Consider the following 17,807-nt stretch of genomic DNA (forward strand, 5'->3'; position numbering starts at 1 on the left):
GACTGTTGGAGACCAGGGCTTGGCTGCTTACTATTAAATTTTGGCTGCGATTAGTCTTTAACTCTGATTCCGCCAGTTTCACTTCTCTAATGCTCTCAGAACTACAGACTTCCAACTGGTTTAATTATATCGAGCGGAAAATCCAAATGCTTGGCATCTCTTTGGATTCACTGGCCCTAGCATCTGTAACATCAATATATAAAACTATAAAACGCAGAATATTAGATGTCGAATTTCAAACACTGAATGAAGCAGCTAGAAAAACGTGCTCCCCACTTTTCTTGGGTATCTCTCCAGCACCTGATAAATTAGCATTCTATTTTTTCCATCTTGTTATTCCCCAACAACGCAGGGCTTTTATGCTTGCTAGGTTTAACATTCTCCCATCAGCAGTCATGGCGGGGAGATTTCAGAAGATCCCTTACATACAGAGACACTGCCCATGTAAACAAGGCTCTATAGAAACCATACAGCACGTTTTTTTTTACTGCCCTATATACAATGCCATTCGGGCTAAAGCTCTAGACCCACTCCTAGTTAACTGTATTGCCTACTCTGATAAATGTAAGGTACAGTTCCTTCTCTCCAATCAGGATCCAGATACAATTGATAAAGTGGCTAAATTCTTACAAATGGCAATTAAGCTGCGTGAATTTAAGAACTAATTGACTGGATTCTTTTATTTTTATGCCAATAAAGGTTGTTGTTGTTGTTGTTGGACTACTTTCACTGCTTCATTTGGAAGGGGCTCATTCACTTGGCTCCTTCTCGACCTGTCTTTGGCTCCAGACTACCCAAGCGGATTCTGGCGGCGTTGCCTGGACATGCTGTTACCACACTAGGCTGGCAAATGAGTTGGGTTCTTGCAAAAGATGAGAAGGCGATGAATGATGACGTAGGGCCCTGAGACAGTCTCAGCCAGCTGGCATTGGCTTGAATGAAGCATGCAAATGTGGCAGCGAAAAGGGAGGTTTGTTGGAGGAACAGCTGGCCAGCCGAGAACATCAAGCTAAAACAATAAAATGAAACTAAAGATTGTATAAATACACCAAAGAATATAATTAAGTTATCTCAGGGTTCATGATGCAGCAACCAGTATGTCCCTTTCCGTTCACCTGTGTTCTCCCTTAAGTTTTTTTGTTTCCTCCTGGCAACTCAGCATCACCAAATTAGCATTTCCCAGGCCAATCACATACCTTCCAGATGTAGGGTCACCTACTTCTAGGGATGCTGAACCTGGCTTTGGCTCTAGAGTAACTATAGCATGCTCCTGGTCTGAGATATGATCAGGATCCAATTTCCATTGCAAATGCTAAGTCAGGCTTTCTGAACCAGGGTTTCATGAAACTCTAACGTATCTTGCTCACCCTGGAAGGCTTTCCCAAATGGGTGGGAATTTTTTTTAAATTTGTCAAACATTTATCAGATGATATGACCATATATCGTCTACCTACCCCCTTCCCAAATGGCCAATGATGGGCCTAGAGGAAGTGGGAAGGGGCGGGGCCTCAGGTAGGCATGTCCACAGCTATGCTTCCCAAACATATTCTGCATGATCATATCACTTCTGGGGTTTCTCAAAGCCTGAAGAACGTTTCAGGGGTTCCTCAGTGATTTTTAAAAAATGGAGAAAGGCTGCTCTAGAGTGTCTGCAACAAGATCCTGGTCAGCATTATGATCAGGATCTAATTTATGTTGCAAAGAGAGCCAGTTTAGTGTAGTGGTTAGGAGTGAGGACTTCTAATCTGGCATGCCAGGTTCGATTCTGCGCTCCCCCACATGCAACCAGCTGGGTGACCTTGGGCTCGCCACAGCACTGATAAAACTGTTATGACTGAGCAGAGATATCAGGGCTCTCTCAGCCTCACCTCCCTCACAGGGTGTCTGTTGTGGGGAGAGGAAAGGGAAGGCAACTGTAAGCCGCTTTAAGACTCCTTCGGGTAGGGAAAAAGAGGCATATAAGAACCAACTCTTCTTCTTCTTCTTCTTCTTCTTCTTCTTCTTCTTCTTCTTCTTCTTCTTCTTCTTCTTCTTCTTCTTCTTCTTCTTCTTCTTCTTCTTCTTCTTCTTCTTCTTCTTCTTCTTCTTCTTCAAATGCTAAGTCTTTCTTTCTCATCAATTGTTCCTTTCCACAGGCATCATCCTTAATGCTACTTGGAATGCTTAAGCTTCTGCAATACAAGTGTGTAAAAAACAGAAAGGGACAAGAGCTGAGAAACAAATGCAAATCTTCGAGGTAGTTCTGTCTCCTTTTTTTAAAAGAGGAAAGGAAAAGCGGCAGGAAACAAGAACAATCAAAAGTCTTTTGAAAGGATTAATTACCAAAAAAAACCAACAACACACAAACGCATTAGCATTGTGTGACTGACTGACGACAATGCAATGAGAAATTTAGTGGAAACTGAGAATGGGAAAGTACTTAAAATGCTCAGTGTGAACAACACGGTTGCCTGCTCTGATCTGGGGAAATTCTGGGCATTTTTTTGCGGGGGAGAGCTTGGGATGGCTGGGTTTGGGAAGGGGAAGAAGCTTGGCAGAATAAAATATCATAGACTTCACCCTCCAAAGCTGCCATTTTCTCCTGGGGAACTAATCTCTGTCATCCAGAGATCAATTGTAATTCTAGTACATATCCAGATTTCACCGGGAGGCTGGCAATGCTAGTGAAGGGCTATGAACTTTCAGACATGTCCCATAAGTACGCACTAGATAAATACCTCGAAGAAACTGAGAGAATCCTGCTTGGATTTGTTATCTGACAAACATAATGGGACACTCTTTTCACGTTTGAAGCTATATTTAACTAGGTCCCATGAACTTAAAACCTGGAATGGAATATTCTCTCAAAGTGAGGTCCTGGTGCAAGGGAAGATCAGAGTTGGAGCTTCTATTGTAACCGTTAGCCATTGACTAGGGAAAGCCATAGATGAAGAGGCAACCAGCTCCCAGTGGGTACTGAAGCTTGGATTGGCAGAATATATGGTGACCTTGGTATGGGCAAATTCTTAATTTGTATATTGAAACAACAACAGGGGCTTTTTAAAATCTCTGACCAAGCTATGTTATTTTGTGATTACATAGTCCTGTAATTACAAATAATATCTTCACATCAAGTTTCCATGGTAACCTGGATCATTTATTGCTCTTTTCTCTCTCCTTCCCCTAATTCTCTCCCCAAAATACCAGAACTAAATTAAAATTGTAATCATTAGTAAGAGTAACCGAACATAATTAAGCCCAAAATTAATATTGGCAGGGCATCAATCATTTTTTATTTCTTTTCTTCCTTTTTTTTTAATTCTTTGACCATCACACCTTCTACCGTCTCATTAATACAGAGCTACTGAAGGAGTCTCAAAGTGCCTTAATACTTATCATGAGGGTTTGGGTTCTCAACCTGTTATGATGGGAGACAGGATTGCAACAGTACAATTTAGTGGCACCTACCTCTTTGCCTACAGGCAATCTTATGCACATTAAAGTCAATGTGCATCGAGGGAGAAGGAGCAAAGTTGTGCTGCCCTTGCCCCCCTTATACACTATACACAATTGTAAGGCATCAAATCTAGACCTATGATCATGTGGAGGGAGATTCGACATAAACACTTTCTATGTATGAAGGCTCATCAGCCAGTGACCATGCACAGGCAGTTGCAAGGCCCACATGCTTGAACATTCTCCCACACTGTGCATACTAATTGTAGGACATGAATGTGATCTCCAAAGGGCTTAAGTGAAAGGAAAGCACCACAGAGTGTTTAATCAGCAACAAACAAAGCACCACTACCAAATGTATTTTCAGTGCCATGCATAATGACTGTTTTAAAACTTGCTAAGAGGGTATTTATTTCTTAAGTGAAGCCCACACTGAGAAGTTTTGAATATAGGGAACAAATGCAAACAACTCCCTGAAACAGCCTTTTGACCATGGAGCAACCCCCTGAAATAGTCTTCAGACTTCAAGTAACTCTGGAATAGTTGAGAAATGCTGTTGAGAAATGCTGTTCTATGTTAACCTGATGACCCTTCCATGATTTACCATCATAACATACAAAACACTATCCATATTTCCTTTTGTTGAAGGTTCCAAAGCCCCCAAATATAGCCCTGCTCATGTGAGGAGGCATTGGAACATTCAGGTCCATTCCGCACAAGTTTAATATAGCAGGAGTGTGGCAAATTGTAATCGCTACTAATATGCAGTTATACACGACGTCGTACACAATCTGCCACACTCCTGAAACAGTCCCGCTAAAAGCGCTTCATTGTAGCGCTTAAGGGAAATCCCAAAAAGTGGATTCACCCTCTGTAAAGCGCTACACTCTTGCAAACAATCTGCAACAGTTTCAAAAAAGTTCTGTGCATTACCATTGTTGCGGTTTCAGCAAAGTCCCTCCCCCTGGCTCTCTCCTCTGAACTTCCGATGAAGCGATTGCCATTTTTTTTTCTCGGAGCGAGCAGAGAGCAACGAACCGGCGAGCCTTCATTCACCCAGCGAGGCTTCTCCAGCTGCAGTCCCTCCACAGAGCTGCTTTAAAGCTCGCCTCAAGTCACCAAGCACAACACAGCCCCGTTTGCAAGTTCCCTTTATTTTCGGCTGAAAATCGCACCCATGCATGGGAGGGAGATTTTTTTTCCACTCGGGGGAGCATGGCAATGATGAATCGGCAGCTCACAGGCCAGCTGCTAGCTAGATGGGTCTCTATGTTAGGAGGAAGCAAGGAATCAAGGCATATTCGTTGCAACGTGTGTTTTTCTTTGTTTAAAAAAACTGTTCTTAAAGGCAAAGGGGCTTTTCTGGAGCATGGTAACAACCGCCCATTGGCAGCTTGTTTGATTGACGGCCAGGGGCGGGACAAAGCATGGAAAAAATCGCTTCCTTTCTAGCAATTTTTGCCGAGACCGAAAACCTGTGGGAAACGAATGAAATGCTACCACTACAAAGGCAGGTATGTGTTACGCCGAATTCCACTATTTAAAATTCCGTTTTTTCTTTCCGAAAGCAATTTGCCACATTGAACCTTGTGCGGAATGTGTCTCAGTGATCTGCCTGAAGGGGCAGAGGGGGAAGGAACAGGCAAGTGGATCTCCTGAGGAGAAAGTCACTTTCTGGCTCTTTAAATTCTCCCCCTGCCATCCTGTCAGGCTGTAGGAAGAAGCCTCCCAGAAGCTTGAGCAGGTGGCACAGGGGGGAAGAAGCCAGCAAGGGGCTTTCTCGAAGGAGCCAGAAACTATCTTTCTCAATAGAAAATATGTTTGCCAGTTCCTTACAGCTCCCCTCCCCCCTGCCCCGGTCAGGCAGCAGGAAGAAGGCTACCTAGTGCCTCTTACATTCAAGCATACAACAGAATTCACTGATAGTCTTTAATAAATAAAAACTGCCCCTAGACACCTTTAAAAAAGAAACACACATTCAAAACGTATAAAAGAAATATAGCCAATAGATAAAAAACAATTATTTATTAAATGTACTTGCTTTTTAATAATAAATAATACTGCCAGATAAAAAAGCAATAACTGGCATCCAGATACAGGTTCCTGCCATGAGAGTCCTTCAATGTGAAATTCTATGATGATTAATCAACAGATTGTATAATCCCCCATTTTTGAGCCCATCTTAGTAGGGGATGCAAAGCTATTGTGTCACAGCCATTCCCTACTGCATTCTTCAAAGAATTAGAAAGGGAATTGAGAGGAAGAAGAAAAGGAATAAGGTAGCCCAGCAGCACTGTGGTCCCTGGGATTCTACTCATGTCTGAGAGCCAGCTTGGTGTAGTGGTTAGGAGTGTGGATTTCTAATATGGCATGACGGGTTCGATTCTGCACTCCCCCACATGCAGCCAGCTGGGTGAACTTGGGCTCACCACGGCACTGATAAAACTGTTCTGACTGAGCAGTAATATCAGGGCTCACCCACCTCACAGGGTGTCTGTGTTGTGGGGAGAGGAATGGGAAGGCGACTGTAAGCCGCTTTGAGCCTCTTTCGGGTAGGGAAAAGCGGCATATAAGAACCAACTCTTCTTCTTCTTCTTCTTCTTCTTCTTCTTCTTCTTCTTCTTCTTCTTCTTCTTCTTCTTCTTCTTCTTCTTCTTCTTCTTCTTCTTCTTCTTCTTCTTCTTCTTCTTCTTCTTCTTCTTCTTCTTCTTCTTCTTCTTCTTCTTCTTCTAAGCTTCTCCAAAAAACCAGCTGGACACATCCCTGCAACGTAAACTCATGGTAAGGAGGTCTTGTGGACTCCCCTCCACCCCAGCATCCAACATATTCTTCCACCTCATCAGTTCACCAACATCCAATGGGGTCCCTCTGCCAGCATCCATGGGCATCAGTCTGTGAATGACCACTATTCCCATTCACCCATCATCATTCATCCATCATCCATGCATACCAAAGCCCTATGCTGATGGTGGAAAGCCCCTCAACAAGGGAATAACCCCATTCACACACACATTCACTCCTCCATTCATGTCAGTGCACCATGCTGACAACAGAAAGCTACTCAGCAATGGAACACACCCATTTTACACAATCAATCACACACGTATTCATATACCCATTCACACACTGAGATACTCCCCAGCTGCCATCCATCATATCCATCTCCTTTCCACCAGCAGAGTTCTGCCAGCTTCAGTCAGTGGATATCATTGGGGCTTCTGGCTGTAAGTACCCCCACTTTCTCAGGAGAACTTAACTTACTGATCCTTTCCCTTCCACATGATCAGCCTCCTCTTCTCTGCATCCCCTCTCCTCCACTGCCATTCACCAGGATCCACATGCTTGTCTGGGGGAGAAATACAGGGAGATGCAGAACTTGAAGGACTGTCTGAGAACTCAGGGGCAGTTGGACTTCAGCCAGAAGGATAGTCCTCTGAATCTCCCTTCCCTGCTCATTGGAAGGAACAGAACCCCATGAGTCATGAACCCAGCACATCAAACTGTTCATCACAGATCCATTGGTTACCATGGAGTATTACCCTTCTTCCAGAAAGCTCTGCATGAATAACTCAGATTTCTTCTCCTGAGGTACCTCCTCACAGCATTCCTCCTCCTTCCTGTGGCTTGACTAAGTGCCCCTGAGTTTTCTGTCCTCTGAACTGTGCAGCATCCCCATGGAAACAAGACTTCCTTGGGTGAGCTGGAAATGTGATGTCACAAAAGGTCATGGAAATGAGGCCATCCTCCCTCTGGCCTCACCCCAGCAAGGAGATATGGGACTCCTTTCCCCCACTGTGATAGGAAAGTGAGCCAGGGGAGGGTGACTGGTTGGCTGCTCTTGTGTATTTGGAGTTATTGTCCTGTGAAGAGGCTGTGACCTTGGCCCCTGCAGACATCCCTTCCCCCTACCCTCATTGCAAACCACTGATATCAGCAAACATATCAGTTCCACAGGATTTCTCCATTTAAATGGCATACCCCTCCCGGATTTTCCAAGTCAGTTTTAAGATAGATGACAACTCCTGGTCAGCTAAAAAACAAGAAGTATTACCCATCATGCAATGGGAGCCTGCCCCTGAGGCACCAGGGACCCCATCAGAGCTGGGATCTAGGGGGAAGCTCAGGCTGTGACCTTGGCCCCTGCAGACATCCCTTCCCCCTACCCTCATTGCAAACCACTGAGATCAGCAAACATATCAGTTCCACAGGATTTCTCCATTTAAATGGCATACCCCTCCCGGATTTTCCAAGTCAGTTTTAAGATAGATGACAACTCCTGGTCAGCTAAAAAACAAGAAGTATTACCCATCATGCAATGGGAGCCTGCCCCTGAGGCACCAGGGACCCCATCAGAGCTGGGATCTAGGGGGAAGCTCACCGGTTCTGGTGAGTGGCAGACAGTGGTGTTCAGCTAAAGATAGGGCAAAATGAAAGTCAAAAACTTATTTTGACTACTGTTCACCCCAAAAAAAAGATGGTTCTTGCTGCTTGATTCAAGATTGCTGCCACAAGAGGCAGAACTATTTCAGTATTCAAAATACCACTAAATATTGCAGCCTCAGTAAGTGATGGAGAGTGTATTGAGCAAGGGCCGGCAACTCGTATGCCATCAAATCAAATGGAGGGAAATTTAATACTCAAAAGCTCATCCCCCCAAAATATTGCTGATTCCTAATGTTCTTCCAGGATTGAATCTAGCAATAAAATGCTTTGTGCTACTGCTTTTGCCTAAATCACAACATTTCACTAGTGGATTGTTAAGAAGAAGAGTTAGTTCTTATATGCCACTTTTCTCTACCAGAAGGAGTCTCAAAATGGTTTACAATTGCCTTCCCTTCCTTTTCCCACAACAGACACGCTGTGAGGGAGATGAGGCTGAGAGAGCCCTGATGTTTCTGCTTGGTCAGAACAGCTGTAGATGACATCCATAGCTTTTTAAGAAGAAGAGTTGGATTTTATACCCAGCTTTTCACTGCCCTAAAGAGCCTCAAAGTGGCTTACAATTGCCTTGCCTTCCTTTTCCCACAACAGACACGCTGTGAGGTAAGTGAGGCTGAGAGAGCCCTGATGTTACTGCTTGGTCAGATCAGCTGTAGATGTCCTTTATAGATTCATTGCCAAGCTTATCCAGAAGACCAGCTGGACACATCCCTGCAAGGTAAACTCATGGTAAGCAGGGTTCATGGACTCCCCTTTGCCCGGCATCCAACATATTCTTCCACCCCCATTAGTTCGCCAAGATCCATCTGGGACTCTTTGCCAACATCCATGGGCACCAATCTGTGAATGGCCACTGGTTCACATTAACCTCTCATCACTCATCCATCATCTATCCAGACCACTGCCCTATGATGATGCCCTATGAGAAAGCCATTCAGCAATGGAAGACCCCGATTCACGCACACACATATATTCACATTCACACATTCATACTTGCACACTCCCCAGCTGCCACCAACCATATCTGGCCCCTGTCCACCAACTAAGTTCTCCTAGATTCCACCAGTGAACGTCATCAGGGGCTTCCAGCCATGGCCCCCTGCCAGGCTTCAAGTCGTCAGTTACCACTGCTTACACTGCAAATGCCCTTGCCTTCACAAGAGAACTTGCCTTCCTGTGCCTTCACAGGAAGAGCCTCCTATTGTCCGCATCCCTTCTCCTCCTGACCTGCCCATCTGGATCCATGTGCTTGCCTGGGGAGAAACAGAAATAGATGCAGCACTTGCAGCCCTGCCTGAGATCTCACGGGCATTTGGACTACAGCTAGCAGGATGACAGCTCCAAGCTCCCTTCCCTGCCTCTTGGAGCACAGCAGCCAGCACATCAAACTCTTCCTCACAGATAGTCGTGGGATCCCACCCATCCTCCATGAATCTCTACATAAGTGACTTTGATTTCTTGTCCTGAAATTCCTCCTTACAACATTCCTTCTTCCCCCTCTTCCCATGGATTGACTGAGTGCCTCTATCTTGCCATGTTCTGAAGTGAGCAGAGTGCCCATGGAAACAAGGACTCCTTGGGAATCTGGAACTCTGATGTCACAAAAGGTCATGGAGATGAGCCACTCCTCACCCTCCCTCTGACATCACCCCAGCAAGGAGATAGGTGGCTAATTACCCCCTTGTGATGGGAGAGGAAGCGGTGGGGGAGAACCAGTTTTTGGCTGCTTTTGTTAATTTGAAGCAATTGTCCTGTAAAGAGGTTGTGGTCTCCATGGCCAACCCTTCCTGCTACCCCAGCAGCCAGCAACTGAGATTAGCAAATATATCACTTGCACAGGAATTCTCCATATAACTGGTGTCCTACTCAATTTTAATACAGTTAACCCATCTCCTGGTCAGCTACAAAACAAGTGCATATGGAATTCAAAGCCAAGTGAACAGGAAGCCACCCACAGTTCTTGCTATTATGTTCATAACTTCCACAATTCCGTATGGCCTGCAAAAGGGAGCTCTTCCACCAAGCATTTGGTGAGGCCGACTGACCCATAATATCTACAGGTCCCCCCCACCCCAGACTAAGAGACCGAACCTACTGAGGGAGTGTCAAAGATATGGTTAAAATACTGTTCCAGTTGGTATGTTATTGTTATTCTCACATTGTTATATTGATTTTGAGTGTGTTCTATGTAAATGTTTCAAAATGTTTTATGTAAACTGCCCAGAGCTGTAGGGAAGGGCGGTATAAAAATCTAAATAAATAAATAAATAAATAAATAAATAAATAAATAAATAAATAAATAAATAAATAATCGTTAATGTCTGCCTCTCAATAATGGTGGCAAAGGAAGAAGATGGGCTAAACTCCTTCTGATCTGGCAGGGCTCCTCTTCATTCACAGCTCCAGTCATTCTTCCCTCCCCCATTACCAGGGAGGCGGGAATTACATTATTAATTACATAGCAGAAACTTAGGCTACTACAAATGACAGGATCTAGGGGGCTCAGGAACATAAACACTAGGACACTTCTGAAGGTTCTTAATATCCAAAATATATCTCTGACTCTTGGCTGCTTTCTTCTGAACCCATCATACCCTTTGCTGTGCAAGGAAGGATGTGGTTGCAAGCCTCCATTTCTGTAGCAAGGATGGTTGGGCTGAGTAACCTAACCAGAAATGTTTGTGTATCAGAAAGATGCTGTTTTTGCTGGCATGAAAAAGGGATTGTGAGTATCCCAGCCACTACCTGAATCATTCCTCAAAGAAATAAAAAGGGAATCCTGAGATGAAGGAAGGAAGGAAGGAAGAAGAGGAATAAGATAGTCAAGAACCAGCACTGCAGTCCTCTTAATCCTATTCAGAGCCTGGCTTCTCTAAAAGACCAAAGCTAAAAAAGCTACACAACCCAACCTTTACAGGTAGGAAGCTGAGCTGTACAATAAAATAATGTAAAAAAGGTAATTATTTATTATAGTGCACAATTAAAAACAGAATAAAAACTACATAAAACTATAGAGAACTAACTGCACATAAGACCAAATGCGTTTCGACCCTACTGGGTCTTCCTCAGTTATCAGAATTGTAAAAATACACTCTGTATAAAATGTCTAAACTCATTATAAAGTGTAGCTGAGTAGTTGAATGGGATCTGTAAATTATGGCCTTCACAAGAGAACTTACCTTCCTGTGCCTTCATAGGAAGAGCCTCCTATTGTCCGCATCCCTTCTCCTCCTGTGCTGCCCATCTGGATCCATGTGCTTGCCTCAGGGAGAAACAGAAGTAGATGCAGCACTTGAAGGCCTGCCTGAGATCTCACGGGCATTTGGATTACAGCTAGCAGGACGACAGCTCCAAGCTCCCTTCCCTGCCTCTTGGAGCACAGCAGCCAGCACATCAAACTCTTCCTCACAGATACGTTGGTTATCATGGGATCCCATTCTTTGTCCATGAAGCTCTACAGAAATGACTTTGATTTCTTGTCCTGAAATCCATGCTTACAGCATTCCTTCTTCCCCCTCTTCCCATGGATTGACTGAGTGCCTCTGCCTTGCCATGTTCTGAACTGAACAGAGTGCCCATGGAAACAAGGTCTCCTTGGGTGATCTAGAACTCTGATGTCACAAAAGGTCATGGAGATGAGCCACTCTCCATCCTCCCTCTGTCATCACCCCAGCAAGGAGATAGGTGGCTTCTTTCCCCCTTTGTGATGGGAAAGGAAGCGGTGGGGGAGAACTGGTGTTTGGCTGCTTTTGTGAATTTGAAGTAAATGTCCTTTAAAGAGGTTGTGGTCATGGCCATCCCTTCCCGCTACCCCAGCATCCAGCAACTGAGATTAGCAAACATATCACCTGCACAGGAATTCTCCATATAACTGGTATGCCCCTCTTTCAGTGTCCTACTCAGTTTTTAGATAGTTAACCCATCTCCTGGTCAGCTCTAAAACAAGTGCTTGTGGAATTCAAAGCCAGGTGAATAGGAAGCCAACCACAATGTCCTTTTCTTGCTATTATGTTCATAATCGTAAATGTCTGCCTCTCAATAATGGTGGCAAAGGAAGAAGATGGACTAAAATCAGCTACAAAACAAGCGCTTGAGGTGTTTAGAACCAGGTGAATAGGAAGCCACTCACAGTATCCTGTTCTTACTCTTGTGTTCTGAATCAATAAATCTGTGCCTCTGAATAAATGTCACTGTGACGTTTTCAGTATTCAGAAATGAGATTTTTCCGGTAAGTTTGTGTGTGTTTCTCACTCCCATCACTTGATCCTATTGTCTCTTGGAAGAAAGGACTTTCCACTCTTCTTTAACTTCTTAATATAAAAGGTTTGTTAAACTGTTCAACATAAAGATTCAGAAATCCATTCATATATCTTTTGTTAGGTGTTACTTTGTATATTGTGAATATATCTCTGCATGCTAGTGTCATTTCACTCCAAATATGAGCATTCAGCTTCAGCTGTCAGTTCTGTCCGAGAACTGGGCTCCTGAGTATCCTACATTGCTTATGAGTTCTTAGGTAGCTTCGTTCCCCATCTTCCTGAGACAGGTGACTTGTTTGGCCTAGAGGATCTCTTACGTCCTCTCTCTCCCACCAAATTTCCACCTTAGTTCTCTATCTAATACCAATCCCCTTTTGCTCTGACTCTTTAACTCCACCCACTAACTCTTTCAGTGCCAGTCTGACTCTAACTGCCTCACTTTCATTAACTGCCCTTTTAGGATTCTTTCCCTTTAGAAACTTCCAAGGCTACTCCTACATGCTCCTTTAGGACTGCCCCCGCCTGCTAAGGATTCCTAAAGGTAAAGGTAAAGGTATCCCCTGTGCAAGCACCGAGTCATGTCTGACCCTTGGGGTGACGCCCTCTAGCGTTTTCATGGCAGACTCAATATGGGGTGGTTTGCCAGTGCCTTCCCCAGTCATTACCGTTTACCCCCCAGCAAGCTGGGTACTCATTTTACCAACCTCAGAAGGATGGAAGGCTGAGTCAACCTTGAGCCGGCTGCTGGGATTGAACTCCCAGCCTCATGGGCAAAGCTTTCAGACAGCTGCCTTACCACTCTGCGCCACAAGAGGCTCTCCACTCTGCGCCACAAGAGGCTCTAAGGATTCCTAGGCCCTTATATAGTTTCCTTTGGGCTCCTAGCTATGTGGATCCATCAAAGTCACAAAGGAAGAAGATGGACTCAGCTCTGTCTGGTATAGCAGAGCTCTTCTTTGCTCACGGCTCCAATCATTTCCCTTCCTCAGTTACCAGGGAGGGGAGAATTAATTACTTTATTGTTACAGAGCAAAAATCAAGCTACTACAAATGACAGAATCTAGGGTCGTTTAGTCAGATTCCAAGATATACTCTTTGCTGGGCAAGGAGGAATGCAGTTGCAATCCTCCATTTCTATTTCTGACTCACTTGAAGCAAGGATCATTAGGCCAGGTAACCTACCCAGAAATTGTTGGTATCTGAAAGACGCTGTCTTTGTTGGTGAGCAAGAGTGATTGTGAGTGTCACAGCCACTCCCTGCAGAATTCTTCAAAGTAATAAAAAGGGAATCCTGAGGGGAACAAGGAAGAAGAATAAGGTAGTCCATTATTACTATGGCAATCTTATTGATCCTTTTCATGGCCTGGCTTCCTGCAAGGCAAGCAGGCGGTAAGCAGGGTTTGTGCACTCCCCTCTACTGGCATCCACCATATACTTCCACTCCCATCAGTTCACCAGACATCCACGAGGGTCCATCTAGTAACATTCATGGGCATCAATCTGTGAATGGTCACTGACATTCCTCCATCATCACTCATCCATTATCCATTCATACCAGTGCCCCATGCTGATGGTGGAAAGGCACTCAGCAATAAAACACCCCCAGTTCACACACACATCCATGCCAGGGGCCTAGGCTGATGGTGGAAAGCCACTTAACAATGCAACACCCCCATTTACACATACACTTCCCAGCTGTCCCCCTTCTGCCAGCAGAGTTCTGGCAGCTTCCATCAATGAACATCATCAAGACTTTTTGGCCATGGCCCTCTGCCAGACTTCAAGTCGCCAGTTACCACTGCTTACACTGCAAGTACCCCCACTTTCACAGGAGAACTTGCCTTCTTGTACACCTTCCTTTTCCAAGATGAGCCTCCACTTTTCTGCATCCCCTCTCCTCCTGTGTCATCCACCTGGATCCACATGCTTGCGTGTGGGGGAGGAACAGAGGGAGATATAGGCCTTTTTGAGATCTCAGGGACAGTTTGACTTCAGCCAGCAGGATGGTCTTCCCAAGCTCCTTTCCCTACTGTTTGGAAGGAACAGCATCCCATCAGCTGTGCACATAGCACACCATGCAGTTCATCACAGCCATGGGATCTTACCCTTACTCCATGAAGCTTGGGGTGAACAGCTTTAATCTCTTGTCCTGAAACTCCTCCTTCACAGCATTCCTCCTCCCCACTCTTCCCATGGTTTGACTGAGTGCCCCAGAGCTTGCCATGAACTGAGCAGTGTCCCCATGGTAACAAGTGTCAACAGCTGGAACTGTGATGTCACAAAAGGCCATAGAAATGAGCCCTCCCCATCCTCCCTCTGGCCTTATCCCAGCAAGGAGACCAGGGGCTCCTTTCCTCCCTTTTGAGGGCTGGTTTTTTTTTTTTCTGTTTGGAATGATCATCAATATTAGATAGAAAGGATTTCATCTTTTAAATCTATCCACAGCATCGTCTTGAGTTTATTCACAGGTGCTAAATTATTCATCTCTTCTGGAAACTGGGAATTCAGGTTAGTGCTCAGGATTTACTGCTATGTAATGTTATCATACAACTGGTGAAATGTTGGGATTCAGGCCAATACCCTGATATTTTATTGCTAGATTCAATTCCAGAAGCATTTTAGGGGTCAGCAAGATTTTCAGGGGAAGAGCTTTCGAATGTCAAAGTTTCATTCATCAGATCTGTTTGCATACGAGCAGCCTTGCTCAGTCTGCTCATGGTTTCCTCCGTAGCTTAGCCTTAATCACTCTGCTAGTTAAGGGAATATTACCCCAATATTCTGACTGATTCTCCTCTGTCACTGGTGCATCTGCCACTGAGAGAGGCATTTGTATTGGAGAGAAAACCTGACAGCTCAGTGATGTGATAACCCATCTAGATTGGGTCGAAGTTTGGGAGGCTTGAGCCCCCAGACCTGACATCCAGGAAGAAGAAGAAGGAGAGTTGGTTCTTATATGCTGCTTTTTTCTACCCAAAGGAGGATCAAAGCGGCTTACAGTCACCTTCCCTTTCCTCTCTCCACAACAGACACCCTGTGAGGTGGGTGAGGCTGAGAGAGCCCTGATATCGCTGCTCGGTCAGAACAGCTTTATCAGCTGAGAACAGAGGAGAAGCACGCCAAATGGGTTTGTAGATGCACCAGTGATGGTGGCATCCTTGAATGCTCAGTGATCAGAGATATTTGAGGATTTTAAGTATCTTAGTGACTGTCCTAGTGTTTATTTTATTTTATTGAGGGCACCTAGATCCTGTTTGGATCCCTTGGCTGTGCAAGGAGGAATGCTATACTGTTATTATACTCTTACACCAGGCGTTTGGGTGAGGCTGGATGGTGGAACATTGATTTTTATACTGTTATTATAACTCTTCCACCAGGTGTTTGGTTGAGGCCAGGCATTAGAACATTAATTGGATCCCTTCTCTGAACGGCCCACCATGTGGTGGGAGGTTGTGGGGGGCATCCAATGAGCTGCAGGAAAGGGGAGGGGAGGATGGGAGCTGTATTCTGATGATTTTATTTTATTGTTTATATGCTGATGTAAACAACCTCAAGATGGCTAGCCAGGAGTGGCGGTGAACTGTGACTGGCCCAAGGTCACCCAGCTGGCTGCATGTGGAAGAGGAGTGAGGAATCAAGCCTGGTTTTCAGGATTAGAAGCCACCACTTTTAATCACAATGTTATAGAACTTTGCTAGTTCTATAATAAGACTGGGTTACATGGATTAGGACACTACTTAAGGAGGTTTGAGGTGTCCATAAATGTAAAGGTATCCCCTGTGCAAGCACTGAGTCATGATTGACCCTTGGGTTGACGCCTTCTAGCGTTTTCTTGGCAGACTCAATACAGGGTGGTTTGCCATTCCCTTCCCCAGTCATTACCGTTTTACCCCCCAGCAAGCAAGCTGGGTACTCATTTTACCGACCTTGGAAGGATGGAAAGCTGAGTCGACCTTGAGCCGGCTGCTGGGATCGAACTCCCAGCCTCATGGTCAGAGCTTCAGACAGCATGTCGGCTGCCTTACCACCCTGTACCACAAGAGGCTCTTACGAGGTGTTCATATGAAGTATTAAAATGGCTCATATGGTAACGGGACAAAGTTTCTATCCGTTTCCAGTGGTTTAATCTTAAATTCCTAGATCTTAGCTGGCACTGCACATACAAAATGATATAACGATAGCTACTATGGAAACTGTTCTTTCAACATCACCCCCCTCAAAAAAAAAACACACACCATTTCTCTGTGATTCTGCTTTTATGTCACAACTGTCATCATACTCTTTCACAATGTACCTCTCAGTAGACTTCTGCTTTAATGGAATGCAACCCAAAGCAATTAACTGTTCAACTGTCTACATAGCATTCCCTTATGTTTGCATCTTCTGTCATTGGATTCTCCTTAATTTCTTCCCACTGTATAACAAAAATATGCCATTTTTATTCATTGTCATTGTTCATTTATTAAATTCCACATCGCTAGCATTTTTAAAACATAATTACTTCAACCTCCTCAGTAATTCTCTATCCTTCTTAGTGGAATCTTTTGAGGAACAAGGTTTAGCTGGGGTTCTGTGTATTTAACTTTTTAAAGAGCAGTTTCTCAGTGGAACAGGCTTCCTCAAGAGGTGGTGGGTTCTCTTTGGACATTTTTAAAACAGAGGCTGGATAGCCATTTGATGGAGAGGCTGATTCTGTGAAGGTTCAAGGGGGTGACAGGGTACAGTGGATGAATGGTAAGGTTGTCATAATTCAGAAGAAGAAGAAGAAGAGTTGGTTCTTATATGCCGCTTTTCCCTACCCGAAGGATGCTCAAAGCGGCTTACAGTTGCCTTCCCATCCCTCTCCCCACAACAGACCCCCTGTGAGGTGGGTGAGGCTGAGAGAGCTCTGATATTACTGCCCAGTCAGAACAGTTTTATCAGTGCCGTGGCGGCGCGCCCAAGGTCACCCAGCTGGCTGCATGTGGGGGAGTGCAGAATTGAACCTGGCCAAGGTCACCCAGCTGGCTGCATGTGGGGGAGTGCAGAATTGAACCTGGCATGCCAGATTAGAAGTCTGCACTCCTAACCACTACACCAAACTGGCTCAGGGGGTTGGGCTAGATGACCCAGGACATCCCTTCCAATTCTACTATTCTATGATTCTAAAGGTAATCTCCATATACAAAGTGACTGTCAGACTTTACTGGTCAGGGGTCAGGATCCAGGATTGTTGGCTAGGGTGGCCAAACCCCCCTGATGGAGGTGAGGTCCCTCCAATGCCAGAACCCACCTCCCCACCACTGATCAATGGGCTGGTGGGAGGGCTTACCCAGAACAAGTGGTAAAATTCTCCCACATCTGTTTAACTGCCCACATGACCTGGAAGTGAGGTTATCACTTTCAGGATTTGGGGGGCAACATTCTGATATTTGGGCAAATATATATATATATGGTAGAAGCCAAATTTACCATAGAGGTTTTGCTCAAATACCAGAGCATCACCCCATCATCCCAGAAGTGTTAACATCACTTCCAGGTCATGTGGGCAGTGATATAGATGCATCACTTTAATTTGAGGTTCTCTCTGCTACTCCTGGTCAGTCCCCTTCCCATAACCTTCCAGTTGATAGAAGGGATCTGTCAACTCATGGGAGGAGGAACTCAGCTTTCAACTTTTCTTTTTCAGGCATACCT

At 44.8% G+C, this 17,807-nt stretch overlaps 1 long non-coding RNA gene across 2 annotated transcripts in view; it reads right to left on the bottom strand.

Moving 5' to 3' along the window:
- The window catches only part of LOC143840753 (uncharacterized), a 28,373-nt gene extending 14,016 nt beyond the window's left edge, over positions 1–14,357 (bottom strand). Inside the window, exons 1-3 of one of the 2 annotated variants that reach the window (XR_013232379.1) lie at positions 14,240–14,357; positions 13,317–13,425; positions 723–1,009 (exon numbers count right to left, since the gene is read on the bottom strand). This is a non-coding gene — a long non-coding RNA (uncharacterized LOC143840753). Of the gene's footprint in view, positions 1–722; positions 1,010–13,316; positions 13,426–14,239 lie in introns of those variants that run through there. The other variant, XR_013232378.1, reaches the window with a different exon arrangement.
- Positions 14,358–17,807: the final 3,450 nt, after the last annotated feature.

Source organism: Paroedura picta, chromosome 6, assembly GCF_049243985.1.
Source record: "Paroedura picta isolate Pp20150507F chromosome 6, Ppicta_v3.0, whole genome shotgun sequence".
Taxonomy (NCBI): Eukaryota; Metazoa; Chordata; class Lepidosauria; order Squamata; family Gekkonidae; genus Paroedura; species Paroedura picta.